This window comes from Amblyomma americanum, chromosome 3 (assembly GCF_052857255.1).
Source record: "Amblyomma americanum isolate KBUSLIRL-KWMA chromosome 3, ASM5285725v1, whole genome shotgun sequence".
In the NCBI taxonomy this organism is placed as follows: Eukaryota; Metazoa; Arthropoda; class Arachnida; order Ixodida; family Ixodidae; genus Amblyomma; species Amblyomma americanum.
The window spans coordinates 200,195,594-200,211,203 of NC_135499.1; the positions used below are offsets into that span (position 1 = coordinate 200,195,594).

General features: G+C 48.1%; 1 protein-coding gene and 1 non-coding gene across 3 annotated transcripts in view; one reads left to right on the forward strand and one right to left on the reverse strand.

Annotated features, from left to right (window-relative positions):
• Positions 1-15,610, reverse strand: part of LOC144125874 (uncharacterized) — a 131,866-nt gene that overhangs the window by 55,481 nt on the left and 60,775 nt on the right. The gene's annotated exons all lie outside the window — the stretch shown is intronic.
• Positions 11,331-11,402, forward strand: TRNAG-ACC (transfer RNA glycine (anticodon ACC)). Its single transcript has one exon. It is a non-coding gene; the product is annotated as a tRNA-Gly (tRNA).

A 15,610-nucleotide genomic window follows, 5' to 3' on the forward strand; every position in this document is an offset into this window, starting at 1 on the left:
GGAAAAGCTGGTCGGCGGCACGAAACTCCATAACACCCTCGCTTCTCAATTAAGAAAACTGAAAGCCGAAATTGCGAACCTGTGCAAGTGTTTCAAAAGGCCATCATGTTCATGAGCTTACTGAAACGTTAGCGTACCTAACAAATTACACAAACCAGTTGCTTCATTTGCGTTCCGCACTTTCACGCGAGGGCTAACAAAAGTCCTTGACCCGCGAACATTTATTCGCGTTCCTGAACAGAATAACGCGAGTTACAATCAAGTTTACCTTATATCTTGGCGACACAGTGGACTATGTACTGAACGTAAATGTCGAAGTTAAGGTCTATTCAGCTGCCAGCGTCGTGAAAGACCGATTCGCCGACTGAGGCCCCCCACCCAACACAAAGAGACAGCGTAAATCCTCAGAACCCTGGTTATAAAACTCTTCCGGCAAACCGCACCGCATGAAACTCGACCCTGCTTTGTTCGCTGTTATGTAAGGCGCCATAAAGCAGGGTTTGGCTTGCACTGGAGTTTATTCATCCCACGCTGACAGTTCTTTGAGTGTTCTGCATTGCTTCTGTGAGAAACACGTGCGCCTACGTGAGACGAGTTGGCACCTTCCGAACTTCTCCGCTCGTGAGTGATTTTATTCCCTTGGAGCTTATTACGAAACGTGATGCGGGGGCTTGACATTGCCACTGCGCGTTTTTTCTTCACGAATTCAATCGGAAGACTTTCTCAGTACGAGACTGCGTGCTATTAAATATGATCAACCGATAAAGAGAGTGAAGCCCAAGAGCAGGCTGGAATATAAAATAGAATCACGTCGGGCAGTGAAATTTTTTATCGCGTGTAGCGGACAGCTGTGTTGAAGTGCGGTGAATTCGAGGGCTAGTAAGTGAGGCCAGGTTGGAGCAAACTGCAAGAAACGAGGGTGAGAAATGTATTGGTTTCCGTCTAACTGAAGCCCCTGCCGAGGACACGGCATTCAAGAAGGAAATTATGTTAGCATGCTTTTCATGGATCCTACAGTATCAATAACGTCGTCTTTTGAGGTGACAACGTGTTGGCAACGCGGTAAGTGAAACGCGCAGTCTACTTCACATAATGCGTACGACTGAGTTGCACTGCGTAGCAGCACACATGGTCACTGAGAACTACTCGTGGAAGTACAACGGTAAGAAATTGTTTGGTTTGGTTTATGGGGGTTTAACGTCCCAAATCGACTCAGGCTATGAGAGACGCCGTAGTGAAGAGCTCCGGAAATTTCGACGACCTGAGGTTCTTTAACGTGCACTGACATCGCACAGTACACGGGCCTCTAGAATTTCGCCTCCATCGAAATTCGACCGCCGCGGCCGGGATCGAACCCGCGTCTTTCGGGCCAGCAGCCGAGCGCCATAACCACCCAGCCACCGCGGTGGCTACAACGGTAAGAAATGTTGTCAAGGGTGTGCCAGAGACTGAGCGCACACTTAGCATGCTAGCGGCTTAGCACACATGTTTTTGCCTGGGCTAAGCTGCAGAGTCCACCACTGATTAGTATCAAACGGGCCAATTTGACGTCTTAATTGAGCAACCGCTGGTTTAACGTGAAAGCCGTGTCGCAGCTATCACGGTATAGCTAAACTAAAGCTGTTTTCAATGCAGAAGTTCATTCATGGCCTCAAAATTTCCCATTCAGACTACGGCAAAAAAAAAGAAAGAAAGTCGTCGCTTTCTCGGTTTCTGCGACCGCATGAAGGAATGGCAAGTGCACAGGCTTGTCGAATGGCACCAACGAAGTCACTATCCCTCGCACGTACAGATGGCGTTTGAAAGACGACGACGTGGAAATATAAGTAAAGAAAAGAAGCTTGTTTCCCTCGGCCTCCTCGGTCTTCCTTCGTCCTGGTTTCAAATCGCGCTCCGTTAACAACTCATCCGCTTCAATTTTAGCGTGTTGCATCAATTGACGCATCCACCGAACCGAGTATGATGGCTGCGTGAAAATATGGTATGGTTCAGCTAGTATATAAAGCAAATCTATTTATGATCTCCAGAGAAAGGCTTTTGCGCATTGATCAATAAAGTTGCCCTAAAAGTGGGCACTTAATTGTAAATGAAACTGAACAGCCCGTATTCCGAGAAAAATGTAAGACAAGCTCGTCAGTCTTCAATACTTTTGTTTTCAGCAGCTGCACCCTTCCTCTCCGCGCCTTGCTCTCACTAGCGTGGCTCTTTCTCACACCACTACGGGGCGCCCCAATACAACTGCCGCTTAACTGCCGCATCCCTCGCCCTCCGTGCTGTGCTTTTCCCTCTCAGCGCTCACTGCTGCGGCTGGTGGCGGTGAAAGCATTTATTTGAAAATTGCAGAGAGGTTGTGTGGGGAGCAATCCCTAGTGGGCCGCTCTCCTTACAGTACTAGGTGGAGTCCCTTATTCAGGGACCCCACTGGTCTGGGCCGCCAGTCGAGCTCGCTGAACTAGGGCTTGTTGGGACGGTAGGTCCAGGCAGCTGAGCAGGGCCGCCTTCCAGTCCTCTCGGGTAGGGGAAGGGGTTAGGGGCGGAAGAGAAGGATTGTGTGTTGGCATGCCCAGACAATGTGGAACGTGTCAGCCACCTCCCCACAGAAAGAGCAGAGGCCAGAGAAAGAAGTGTCGAAATGTTCGAGGACTGTCGAGCACAGTAGAGTGTTAGTAAAAAGTCTAAGCAGTATTCTCTCGTCCGCTTTCCCTAGCCCCTTGAGAGGAGCCGGGTACTGACGGTGCGAGTCCCGGTAATAAGCGGAGATATCTTTGAAAGTTAACAGAGGATAGGTGTCCTGGTCCAGATCGGTAGGGTCTACGTCGTGGACCCGGTTAGTGAGTGCGCGGGCGACCGAGTTGGCGGCCTCATTACCTGGTAGGCACTGGTGGCCTGGAGTCCAAATGAGAAATTAGGTCGTGGGGTCCTGATCCCGAGCTGCTCTCCGAAGTGTTCGTTGCGCCGTTGGCGTTATCCAGCCCAGTTCATAATTCTGGCAAGCCCCTCGCGAGTCGGATATGATGAATTTAGATTGAGCCTGGGAGGCGACTAGGGCGATTGCTACCCCCTCCGCGTGGGTTGTGCTAAGTGCCTTCAAAGTGAGGCCGTTCACCTGTCTTCCCTCGTGAACGACTGCGGCCGTGTACCATCCTCCCCTGGAATGATGTCGGCCCGCAACGTCTACATAGAAAACGCTGTGTTTGGAGCCATAACGGCGGTGCAGGGCATTCGCCCGCGTCTGACGCCGTCCATTGTGGTTCTCTCTGTCCATTTTGGTAGGAAGGGGTCGAACACGGAGGGCGCCTCTCCAACCGCTGCGGCAGCTGCGGCGCTCCACACGCTATTTTCCTTTCCCATGCCGTACTTTTCGCCGTAACGTCGCAAAACTAGGGGATGAGAATTGGTTAAAATAGGTGTTGGACTTCGCGGATTTCAATTTTTGAAAATTCGGTGAAACTTTTTTGGTGTTTATTTTCGAATGAAATCTGGTTTCTATGTATGCGCAAGTTTATTCCCGAGTATATGGTCACACAAAAATCAAATAAAAAACAGTTGCACGCTTATACGCTTGCCACACTTAGGCACGGGAGACCACGCCTTTGTACTGTAATCGAATATGACACGAAAACGAAGCGGCAAGTGCCCCTCAAAGGAGTCCTTCCAGCCAATGGCGTCGACCGATTTTAGTGACGTCACCGTTAATCCCATTACGTGCTAGTGCGACACCGCACGTGGCTGGCAGTGGGCCTGAGGGGATTAACCGCACCATCACGAGAATCGGTCGATCGACGTCAATGGCTGGAGGTGGCCTCTTGAGGGGCATTTGCCGTTATGCTCTTGAGTTGTGCCCTACCATAGTCGTCTTCGTGCAGGAATCAATTTACCTTGTTGTAAATGATTGCGCATCTCTTGCTTGCGATAAGCTGCTAACTTTACCACACCAGGAAGGAATTATGAAAGCAGTTCATTTTTTCCCCGAATGATGTTTGGAACGCAAAGAAAAGGTTAGCGCAGCAGGAATCTAGAAGGAAGCGGAACCTGACCATCACACGATGGCAGCAGCAGAGGTCCGGTGGAACTGCATCTGAAGCGTCGTGAAAGTCAGGGAATTAATTTTATTACTGCCACTGGCACTCGCTAGTGGCGTGCAAATGATGGTCCCACTGTAGCTCATTGACCCGGTGACATGTTGCAGAACAGCGATCAGGTCCTCTTGAAGCAATGTAATTTATTTCACAGTGTTTGCAACGTTCATGCCGTTCAAACCAGTAAAGGTAGATAATACAAACTCGCTAAGAGTGCAATTAAAAACCCACCAGAGTAGGCACCAAGCCGAACGTCTGTCAGCCAGCGTTGAGCCTTCACCGGATGAACACTTAGTTCCGACAAGACTAGACCAGACCACGTCACTACCATAACTCTCTCTGTCACTCGCACGCGTTCCGTTATTTTCATGCCAGTTAGGTCCCAGCAACTCTCCGATCTTCCCGCCTTCTTCAATGCTCGGCAATTACAACAAAGAAGGCAATGCAACACAAACCAACGACAAATATTGGAGGGGACACTTAAGCGGCGATAGCGTTAATGGGTTAATTACCATATATGCAGAAGGTCATCCTCTGCTTTACATTAATAGATCTCTGGAACTCTTCATACCTGTCTTGGTGCAGTGGTGCGGCGGTCAAGCGATGCTCCACTGACCTGCGATGGCAGGTGCTCCCAGCTGTGGGCCTTGTGCTGCCCAGGTTGCTCCTCCCGAGCGATCAATAATTAATTTAACTGCCACCTGCCACGGCGGGCAGGTTGTGATGACGCCTCAAGGCAACATGACCTAGGTGGCCCACCTGCCTCCTAGGTTGCTCTCTGGGGACCACCTGTCAGATCCATGTTCGTGATTTTTCGCTCACTACGCTAACGCCGACACCGACAACGCCGGCACCGGATTTTTTGGTGAACGGTTCCTTTAACGCTCTTCCACACTGTTTTCGATAGCATCCAGAAAAGAAAAAAAAAATAGCGCCAGTGTCAGCGAACCCACGCCCCAGTCGTCTCTGACCTTTCCGACAAACGCTACCACCTCTTTTTCGGCAGCGAAACGAGGCGAACGTCGAAACAGCTCCGACTGAGAATTGTTGGTGACGTGCTGCTGCCCGAACTTCGGCCGAGCGAACACGCGATATCCGATACCTCCGTTATTTGCGACTGATTGCGCCGCACACATTTCCGGCCTTCCCTCCGCACCTTTGGCCGAACAAATCAAGGTATCGGCGTGCTTCAGGTCAGTTACGATTTCCATTTCCTTCCCTGTTTTCGTTACACGGCCTTTCGAACCTAATCTAGGGCATAACGCTGTTTTGTGACCTCTATGTTTTCGCTTTGATGGGGCTTGTGACGACTCGAGATGTGGTAAGCGTCGTTAAATGCAGTGGAAAATCCCTCTTAACCAAGTAACGGCCCTAGGCTGGTGATAACAGCCTGTGAGCAGCCGACGTTACACTATATAGCAGACGACGCTTGGCGAGGAAAACTCTACTTCGCGACGCGATGCTTTAAAACGCCCAACCGCGCTACTTTTACTGTATTTGCTTGATTCGAACGCGAGCAATTTTTCCCGAAAGTCGAGCCTCGAAATGGCATTCGCTTCACAATCACATTAGAAACCTAAAACACAAGACGTGAATGCCCCAGCGTGAATGCCATCACGACATGCCGGTTAAGCCTTTTTGTACTGGCAGCTGGCATTTCGGAGACGTTAGGCCGAAATCGTTATAGCGTAGCGCTCGATGCTGCCTTGTATAAATGGACCTTTTTTAACGAAAATGACCATCGAAAATGCGAAGTCGAGCCGTGGGTTGTGCGCACCCCTATCAGTGCCCGCTTTCGCAAGGATGCATGCAGCTCCATGTAAAAAAAAAAAAATAATCGGCGGAGACACTTAGGACTGCTTACGTGTAGGAATGCGAAAACATTGCTGTCCCTGGGTGCATTGTTTACGCGCAATGTTTGTACATGCATTAACGTTATTTTCTACGAGTTTGTGTTTGCATATTGGTTGCGTACCATACCGCAAACGTTCGTACCCTCTCGCTGCACGGTAATGAAGTTGGCCGAGTTTACATGCCATGGACGTGAGACGTATGACACCACCCGGAACGCTGTACGACAAACGGTTGATTCACAATTTTGGCACGAATGTCGGAAAAACTGGCGCCACATGGAGGTCGGCCAGTGACGAGTATATATAGACGAACGACATGTATAGGATTTGTCTGAAGTGGCGGTGCTCGGCTTGCTGTGGGTTTCATACGGCCGTTTGATGACGTCACCATTTTTTTCTTGCCATCGTCGGGATTTTCTGTGCCATCTTCGCGTACACACACACGCGCGCCGCCAGCTTTTCTCGTAATATGACTAATAATGCTTTCGAATTAAAAACCTAAATTCTTATGCAAATCGGCCCCGCTAACGAAAATTCGAGCTGCGTGGAATTTAGCCGGCTGGCTCGCGATGTTGTAAACTAGGAAGCGCAAAATACCGGACGAGGGACCAGAGTAAGGGACACAAAAACAGGTTCACGAGCGCTACTACCAACTGTTTATTCATGCGGTGGGACAGGGGATATATGAACAGAATGTCGAGCATGCGCGTGGAAAAGGCACAAAAACCGCACATCAGTCATGCGCACAAGTTAATCAAAAAAGAATCTAAAAAGGTACATTCCGATGAATTTTTTTTATTAACTTGTGCGCATGACTGATGTGCGGCTTTTGTGCCTTTTCCACGCGCATGCTCGACATTCTGTTCCTGTATATCCCCCGTCCCACCGCATGAATAAACAGTTGGTAGTAGCGCTCGTGAACCTGTTTTTGTGTCCCTTACTGTGTCCCTCGTCCGGTATTTTGCGCTTCCTTGTTTACAACATGCATCACCAACTAGCCCGGCAGCTTGCTCTCCTGGCTCGCGATGGCGGTCGCTTTTCCTGGACGAATGATAGGTAGCGCGCGAAAAAACGTCCGGTTAGCGTGTTTATTTCCGGTAACCTCTGTAGCATGCATCGCACCGGAATTCGAAACTACAGGAACGTTGGGAGCTCGGTACGTTCGATTTTCCGATTACCAAGCTATAGTGAGCTGGGCTTCACGCCACTGTGAAAGGCGTCAAAGGTGCACTGTGTTATTGACGTTGATCTCTATTCGACTCCAACTTCCAACCGCGTCTGTTGCTTTGATGCGCGCTGCCTGCAATGACAACGAAGAATAACTACCAATAGGGCGATGAGGATTAAGCGAAAGCAATATTTTTACGTGACGGCAAGCCGATGAATGAGATGAGATGACAGATGGCTACAGAATGATTTTAATGGCGGACGGCCTGGCGCGAGAACTCCTGCCCGCGCCACTGCACAGTTCGTACTCTTCTATATCGTCACAATATGAAGGTCGCTTCAGGCTTATTCGCACATTGTGCTTTTTACATTCTTGCAAACAGGCAAATCAGGTGCGCGTTATAACCAGCTAATTACGTTAGTCCAATCGTCCCACTCTGTACCACGCTGTCGGCTTACCCATTTTGTTAGTTTTCCCCACTGACCGAGTGTAACTTGTAGTCTCTATAGCCAGCTAGAGGTGTAGTACATGTCAAGGATACTAACCTTTCTCGTTTAAGAGAGTCAGTTCGGCGTACTTTTCAGTTTTTTTCTTCGTTTAACACATAAAATAGAATACTTAATTCTAAACGAAGGAAATACTTAGTTCTGCTCGGCAACTGTCTACTGTCGGTGGACATCTCAACCGCGCCATGAGGGAATGGAGGAAAAACTGAGCGAAAGAAGGAAGAGAGAAAAAGTAGCCGTTGTGAAGAGCTGCGGACAATTTTTTTATTATTTTATAACTTATTGCTTTATCGGACACTGCTGGCGAATATGTGGCCCAACTAGGAGGCGGAAAAACACACAAAAGACCTGCGTTAGAATGTGCTAACATAAGTGAGCTACTGCTATAAACGACAGGAATAAAGACGCCTGGGATTCTTTCTCGTGCACTGACATCGCACAGCACCAGAGGCACTGAGCCGCCGCGGCGGATGAAGTGCCATTATAAGCAGCAATCTCCGCCGATTGAAAGAGCAGAGGCGACAAAAAAAGAGAGAGAGAGAGAAAGGAGCACAGGCGTACAAACAATAACAGGCAGATAGCTAAAAAACGACACTTCAGTCAAAACTCGGAGATGGAAACGTCGTGCAATCTCGCGCACGATGTCGCCTTATTGGATTTCCGCATCAGTATAGGCTTGAGCGGAGCGAACACCGGCTCAGTGTTTTTTGGAAGCCGCACCTGCCATCCGCAAATCACGGGTAGAATTCTTAAAACTGTTGTTACCGAAGATTGATTAGTGACTGACTTCCATCCGCATCTTCACTAATCATAACAGCCCAGCGTAAAAAAAAAAACAGCTTTGTGAACTCAGATCCTTTCTTGTCAACGCCGCGTGTGGTTTCCGCAACGTTGTGGCATTCTAGTGAGACATGGTATACACGTTATGAACAAGACGTGCATTTATGATTTTGCCATTTGCAGGTCATCAGGTGTAAGACAGGTGTTTGCAACTCATAAAGAAAATACATACGACAGGGGACAATTCAGAACTTAAACGAAGGGTGCCAACTTATCCAAGAGAGGAAGGAGCATGTCCAACATTCTTGGACAAAAATTTTGAAAATTGGAAAAACGTAAGACACTGCTATGGAAACATTGAAAATAACGGTACATTTTTCTGTTATGTAGCAAAATCTTTCTTTTATTGTGTTTCCATCGGCCGCATCGAACAGTTAAGACTGCCGTAGAAAACCAGTGCGGAACGCTTTTGACGATAGCAAAAACATTAATAGAACAAAAATACAAGACTGCCGTCGGGTGATTTGCGGATATATTGATTGCTATACCGAAATCTTACATTATATGCAAAACTTGTGTTCATAAACGGTTTCCCGCTCAAAAATGTTTTTGTCCAGAATTGTTGGCTATGTCGGGAGGTTTTGCGTACTGGGTGCAATTATACGGCCACATCGAAGCATGCAGAGGCATTGATTAAGGCTGTTGGTCTATTCGTCGAACTGACAACCTCATCTTAAATCGTGTGTCTTTCTAATATATATATATATATATATATCAGACAAGGCAAATGAAATGAGGGGCTCGTTTGACAAACATATTAAGGAAGCCAACAGTCACCGAAACCATGGTGCATAGGGGAATGTTTTTTTCCTAATTTCTAATGCTAATCAATTGGTTTTTAAAGAAAATTACTTATAAATCAGCAGAAAAAACAACCATGCCGCCGGTGGGATCCGAACCCACGACCTATATATATATACAAGCATAAAAAAGATGGATAACTTCAATTGTTTTTGTAACTACACATTTAACCTTTACGATTTTCATTAAGCAAAAGTAGCACATACGAAAGTGCCCAAAAGAAAGAGAAAATACAGGCACTGAGAAGTTCTGAATGCGTTAGGATGCTGCATCTAATATTCTGCAGTCCATACGTTATAGTCACGACAGATAAGCCTCTAGGGCTGCGGTTCGATTCATGTTATATATATATGTACAGCAAGCATTTCCAGGAATCCCACTCATATTGTCGCCGAGGGCTTCGCATAAGACCATCTTCGCGTCTATTCGCAAGGGACATTCCAGCGCGCCATTATCCCACTACCACGCCGCGAGATCGCGTTGTTACCGAAAAAAGCGTACCAGGACAACAGCTCTCCCGCTATGGCCCGCTGCACAGCGGCGTTGAACGACAGCACCTCGGCGCCCAGCGGCCGTCTTTCCGCGAAATCGCGCCCACCACGGTGGCCCCACGGCCCCGCAGGCTCGTCTGCCATTCGTCGTCGATGCCCCATCGCACGCCCCGGCAGTCAACGTTATTCGTCTTGCTCACGCAACACAGCCTCCGCAATCCAACTTCTTCAGCGCCGCGCGAAACGTGCGCGAAGGGAAGGCGGTGGCCAGGCTATAACCTCGGCGCCCCCCGCCACTGCTAGGCGGCGCCACCGTGCCGGACCCAGCTAAGGCTGCGCGGGATTTCGGCTCCTGACGCCGGGCAGCATGCGATGGCCCGCGCCTTCCCTGCTGCTTTTTGCCGTGCCCAGTGCGTCGGCCCACTTTTGTGATCTCTTGGCGTGCCGTGGCGAGTGGGAGCAGGCCGTAACGGCCAGGACTGGGACGACGCTTCGCCATGCGGGAGGGTCGTTGTCTCGCCGGCGCACGCGTGGCGCGACGGTCGGGACCTCCGTGCCTGCTTTGGCGTCACCCGTTGCGTTGATCCCTTGATCTCAGCGTGGGTGCAAACCACTCATCGGATAAATAAACGCCCAAGAAAAGGGCCCAGATAATCCCGGGTCATTGCGAGAGGGACTTCCTTCCCTTTGGCACTTCACTCGAAAGATATGTGTGAGGAAAGAAGACGAAAGGAAGGAGGGAAAGGGAAAAGAAGAAGAGATAGCTGCGAAACGCGCTCGCGAATAAGAAACAGAGGAATCGCTTACGCACGCCGACCGGAACGGCACGCGGGTGAGACCGACCGTGACGAGAGTGCGGTTGGCTGTGCGCGCCTCGGTCAGCACGCGCCGCCCCTTGCGATGCACCCGGAGCGGGTCATCTCGCCGCTCCGGCCAGTTTTGGTATGTCGGAACATTGCGGTTAAGTTACGCACAAGGCTACGCAGTTGATGAATATGCTGTGAAGCCACTTTTAAGCACGGAATGTTTTAAGCTTACAAAGTGGTGACAGCTAAGAGCAGTAGCGAAAAGTGGGCACTGAAATAGGGACACTTTTTACTGTGCGTCTATCTGATCTGCTTCTAATACTTCGCGAATTTGAGTGAATAGTCATTTTGGAACGAAAATGCTTACTTTAGTCTTACGTTTTGCAAGTTTATCCTTATGACTCGATCGAAAAAGGTGGCGCCGGCTCCTTAAAGACTGGCCCAAAATTTATCAGCCACTGTTTCTTGAAAAGCTGTCAGGTTTAATGAAGGAATGAATGTCTCACCGGCCTACACTGAAAGTAACAAAAAAATGGTGGGGGAAAATTAAGAATTTAAAAAAGAGTAGTTGGAAGCATGAAACACGTTCCGCGTTTCAGTATTTTTGCGCTTGCGTGCCGAAAACTTAGATCTACTAAGTCGTTTCTACCACTTTTGAAATGTGGCCGGAACAAAAAGTTATAAATGCGTTCATTTCCTTGGTGCTTAGAGTTTACGAATTTATTCGCGTGGCAGATTACATATGCATCTCTCGCGTTCCATCCGCACCATGTAACAATGTATGGCGCCGCGGTGGCTCAGTGGTTAGGGCGCTGGACTACCGATCCGGAGTACCCGGGTTCGGACCCGACCGCGGCGGCTGCGTTTTTATGGAGGAAAAACGCTAAGGCGCCCGTGTGCTGTGCGATGTCAGTGCACGTTAAAGATCCCCAGGTGGTCGAAATTATTCCGGAGCCCTCCACTACGGCACCTCTTCTTCCTTTATTCTTTCACTCCCTCCTTTATCCCTTCCCTTACGGCGCAGTTCAGGTGTCCAACGATATATGAGACAGATACTGCGCCATTTCCTTTCCCCCAAAACCAATTATTATTATTATTATTATTATTATTATTATTATTATTATTATTATTATTATTATTATTATTATTATTATTATTATTATTATTATTATTATTATTATGGCACTGGTTTGTTCTATATTGCACGAGGCTTTTCATCATTTAGAAAACATTTAATCGTAAAAGCATCAACTAAAAAAAAAGCGGCACTGCTTACGCAGCCTGTTCGCATCAGATTGTCTGATCCATCCGTCAACATTTTAGCTATTATTTTTGCGTCAAGGTATAAACACTATTGCATGCAGAGCGCAGATAATCTAAGGCAGACAGGGCATATTGCATCAGTTGTTCCCTATCCTCTGCTTCTGAACTAGGCGTGCAAATTTTCCGTTGTGCGTATGCGTTAATGATTTTGAGATTTATGCTATTGGGATTGCGATGAAACCAGTCTCAATGTGGCTGGAGACACGAGCCTTGTTGTTCTGCGAATGCTGCACCGGATCGCCTTACGAAGCGATTGACGCTGAAGGCATTAGAATGAAATCCTGGGATAGGGACTCCCCCTACCGCATCAGCAAACCTTTTTGGACAAAGAAAAGTTTTATTAAACTCTTAAATGAACTCTGTGGCTCTCTCCAAAGACACAGAGCGCGCGTCTAGGTCATTAACAGATAAAAGGAAATAAACATGGACTCCGGAACATTTATTTTTATTGGAGGAGGGGTAGGACTACGAGTTGATCCAGTTATTTGTTTATTTCATGTTTAATTTTTGTTTATATTTTTATATTTCACTTTAAAAAAGTGTATTCGTTAATGAACATATAAAACCTATACTGAAATGGGCAGCTTTAAAAAGATGTATACAGGAGAAGGGACCGACTCTTCATCCCGTTTCAATTCTGCTGACCATGCTCATGAACACGAGTCAGTCTATCGACGACTTCCGTTGGGCCATGATTTTTTTCATGTTACTTAGTTTAAGTTATTTACGACTGGCTACGAAGCTCAGTGTATAGGGCGATTGGCTACTGATCCGGAGTTTCCGGGTTCGAACCCGATCTCGGGACCCGGGTTTCGATGGGGGCACAACGAAAAAGCGCCCGTGTGCTGTGCGATGTCAGTGCACGTTTAAGATCCCCAGGTGGTCGAAATTATTTCGGAGCCCTCCACTACGGCACCTCTTTCTCACCTCCTTTCACTCCCACCTCCTTCCCTTCCCTCATGGCGTGGTTAAGGTGTCGCCAAGAAGTGAGACATTAACTGCGCCTTTCATTTCTTCATAACCAATCTTTAAGAAAATAAGGGAGGGGTAAGTATTATAGCGGTCTTTATTCACAAGTCTATCATAGAAGAGAAACCGCAGTGTTGCACTGTGGTAGTTTAGTAGACCGCATTAGCCACCTCTTCTTGGAAACAACCTCTCGCGCTTAACGGCTTCCCTTTGCTTATCTCCTTTCTTTTGTAATGAAAGCGGTTAGCTTTGATGAAGTTCCTAATTAAGCGCTGCTCGATAATTAGCTCCCCAAAGACGTTTCCTGAAGGGGACCTCAGAAAACCACCGGCGTACCACAAAGAAATCAGGCTTTTCAAGCTTTCCCTGTTCCCAAGCAGCACAAGTAGTTGGCCCAACACTGGAACTGTATTGGCAAAGCTGGCCCTACAATGGACCAGGATGGGACCATCCTGTTGGAATATTGGGCCGATGACCTGTGCTGCTTGGGTTATGTTTCTTTTTCTACATGGGGCGCTTTTTTGTTGTACACGAGACACCTTGCGCACGTCATTTTATAGAGCGATCTCAACGCCGGTAATGCTCCAACGCTGCAACCTTCTCATCCAATTTTGTGTCCATTTTCTTCAATTATCACGTTGTGGTGGGTCCGGAGACCAACCAGTTATTGCTACAGTGTTGCTTCCATCCGAATACATTTAGGTACGCAGGAGGAAGAAAACGCAGCGCCGTTACTCTGAAAAGGATTTGTACTGCAACAGATGACAAGGGACCAGAAAAAGAACCGGCTGTCTGCTCCGTCGGGAATGCTGAATACTATAGGGACCAGAAAAAAAATAAAAACTAGCTCCAAAGTTTTTCGTTCTTTCTCCGGAGCTTAGATCAGTAGCAGCGCCGCCTCTCCTACTCACCATTTTCCTTAGCATGCAGAGGCGGGCGGACAGTGCATTGGATAGTGCGTTGACTCAGGGGAGCGCGTTGCTAGCAAGCCACTGCGCACAAGCCAGAAGAAATGCAAACAGTTGAAGGAAACGTGCGGAAATGGCGGATTAGTCGTAGAGCTTTCAAGCCCTTTCGAGTGGTCCTTGGCCCTCACCATCTCTACAAATTGATTGACTGATTGATCGATTGATTGATTGATTGGTTGGTTGGTTTATTGATTGATTGATTGATTGACCAACCGACCGAAGATCGACCGACCGACCAAGTGAGTGAGCGAGTGAGTGAGCGAGTGAGTGAGTGAGTGAGTGAGTGAGTGAGTGAGTGAGTGAGTGAGTGAGTGAGTGAGTGAGTGAGTGAGTGAGTGACCGATCATGTATAACGTGCCCTTTCCGGAAGAAGGATGGTCTTCGAAGGGAGCACTAAGCGGTCTTCACCAAATGGAAGCAGTAGAAACGATACACAAGGTGAAAAAAGAAGCAGAGTGAAAATGTAGTCCCGAATAATACTGACAGGTCAAAACCTTCGGAGCGTGAAGCCGAAGGGAGCTTCCAACACCATGCAGCTTCACCAAGACAGCTTACCCACCATGGTGGCTCTAACGCGGTCACATTCCGCTGGAGGCGAAATGCAAACATGTTCATGTCACACTGGCATTTCGGTGCATGGCAAACAAAAATTCAAAAATTCACAATGACACCCATTTTCATTGTATTGGCAAAAAGCGTTAGCTGTTGATGCCTTTACCGGAACCGCTGTCACTTCCGATCTGGTGACGTCACTTCGTTCCAGCTAATCAGCGAACTTAGCTTCCGAGGACGCATTTTAATGCGACAGTGTTAAGGCTCATTTTCTACACAAAATCCGGCGTCGCCAGCGGTGTCGTCGTCGTCGGAGGCGGTGGCGTTGTGAGCGAAAAAGCAGGTTGCTGATTAGCCAGCTAGCTTACGTGACCTTGTGACGTCATCACAACCTTCCCACCGTGGCCGGTGGCGACTTGCCCAACAGATTGTAAGCAACTGCTCACTATGACAAAGTAGGAATTAAATGAATGATTGGTCGCGAAAGGTTGCTCAGGAAAAGCAACCTGGGTCTCACAAGCCCCATCGTAGGTGACTGTTTGTAACAGTCACCTGCCGGGTAAGTGGCTTCACCACTACACACCTTCACCGCTACACCACAGCTCCAGGAGTAGTATGAGGGCTCCCAGGGATCTAGCAGTGCACAGTAAAGAATGACCATTTCTGCACATATGGGCATTATTAACCCATAACGCCATCGCGTCATACCTTTAAGGCGGTGCTTAGGTGGATAAGGCTTAAAAAGCTATCGTATTAAAACTCTCGTGATGATCGAAATCAGAGCAATGCGAAAATGTTGCTCACGTCGTGCTTATTATCAAGCCGTGTGCTGCCCCGCCTAGGGCACACACTTGCTACTTCTCTCTTTTATGAGTGGCTGATAAGATTAAATGGGTCGAATGTGTGATACTTGATAAGAAAGCATCGGAAGTCTTTTAAGTGCGTTAGCTCTTTGTCATAACGTTTAGAGAATTCGGGGGGTCTGCTACCACCCTGAGATCACAGCGCTATCTGTGGCAGCAACTGCTCATCACGTTTCGAGATTCCGCGAGGTCTCCAACCACCCTGAGCTCAAAGCGCCATCTGTGGCTGCAACTAGAAAACAGCGCATCTCGCATTGAGACTTGTAGCGTCATCTACAATAGCATTGTAGTAACAGCCACCTGCCGCGTGCCAATGATGACGTCATGGTCCAATATGGTGCACAGAGGTGGAACTATGTGAGTATGACGTCAGGGGACGAAATGGCGGCAT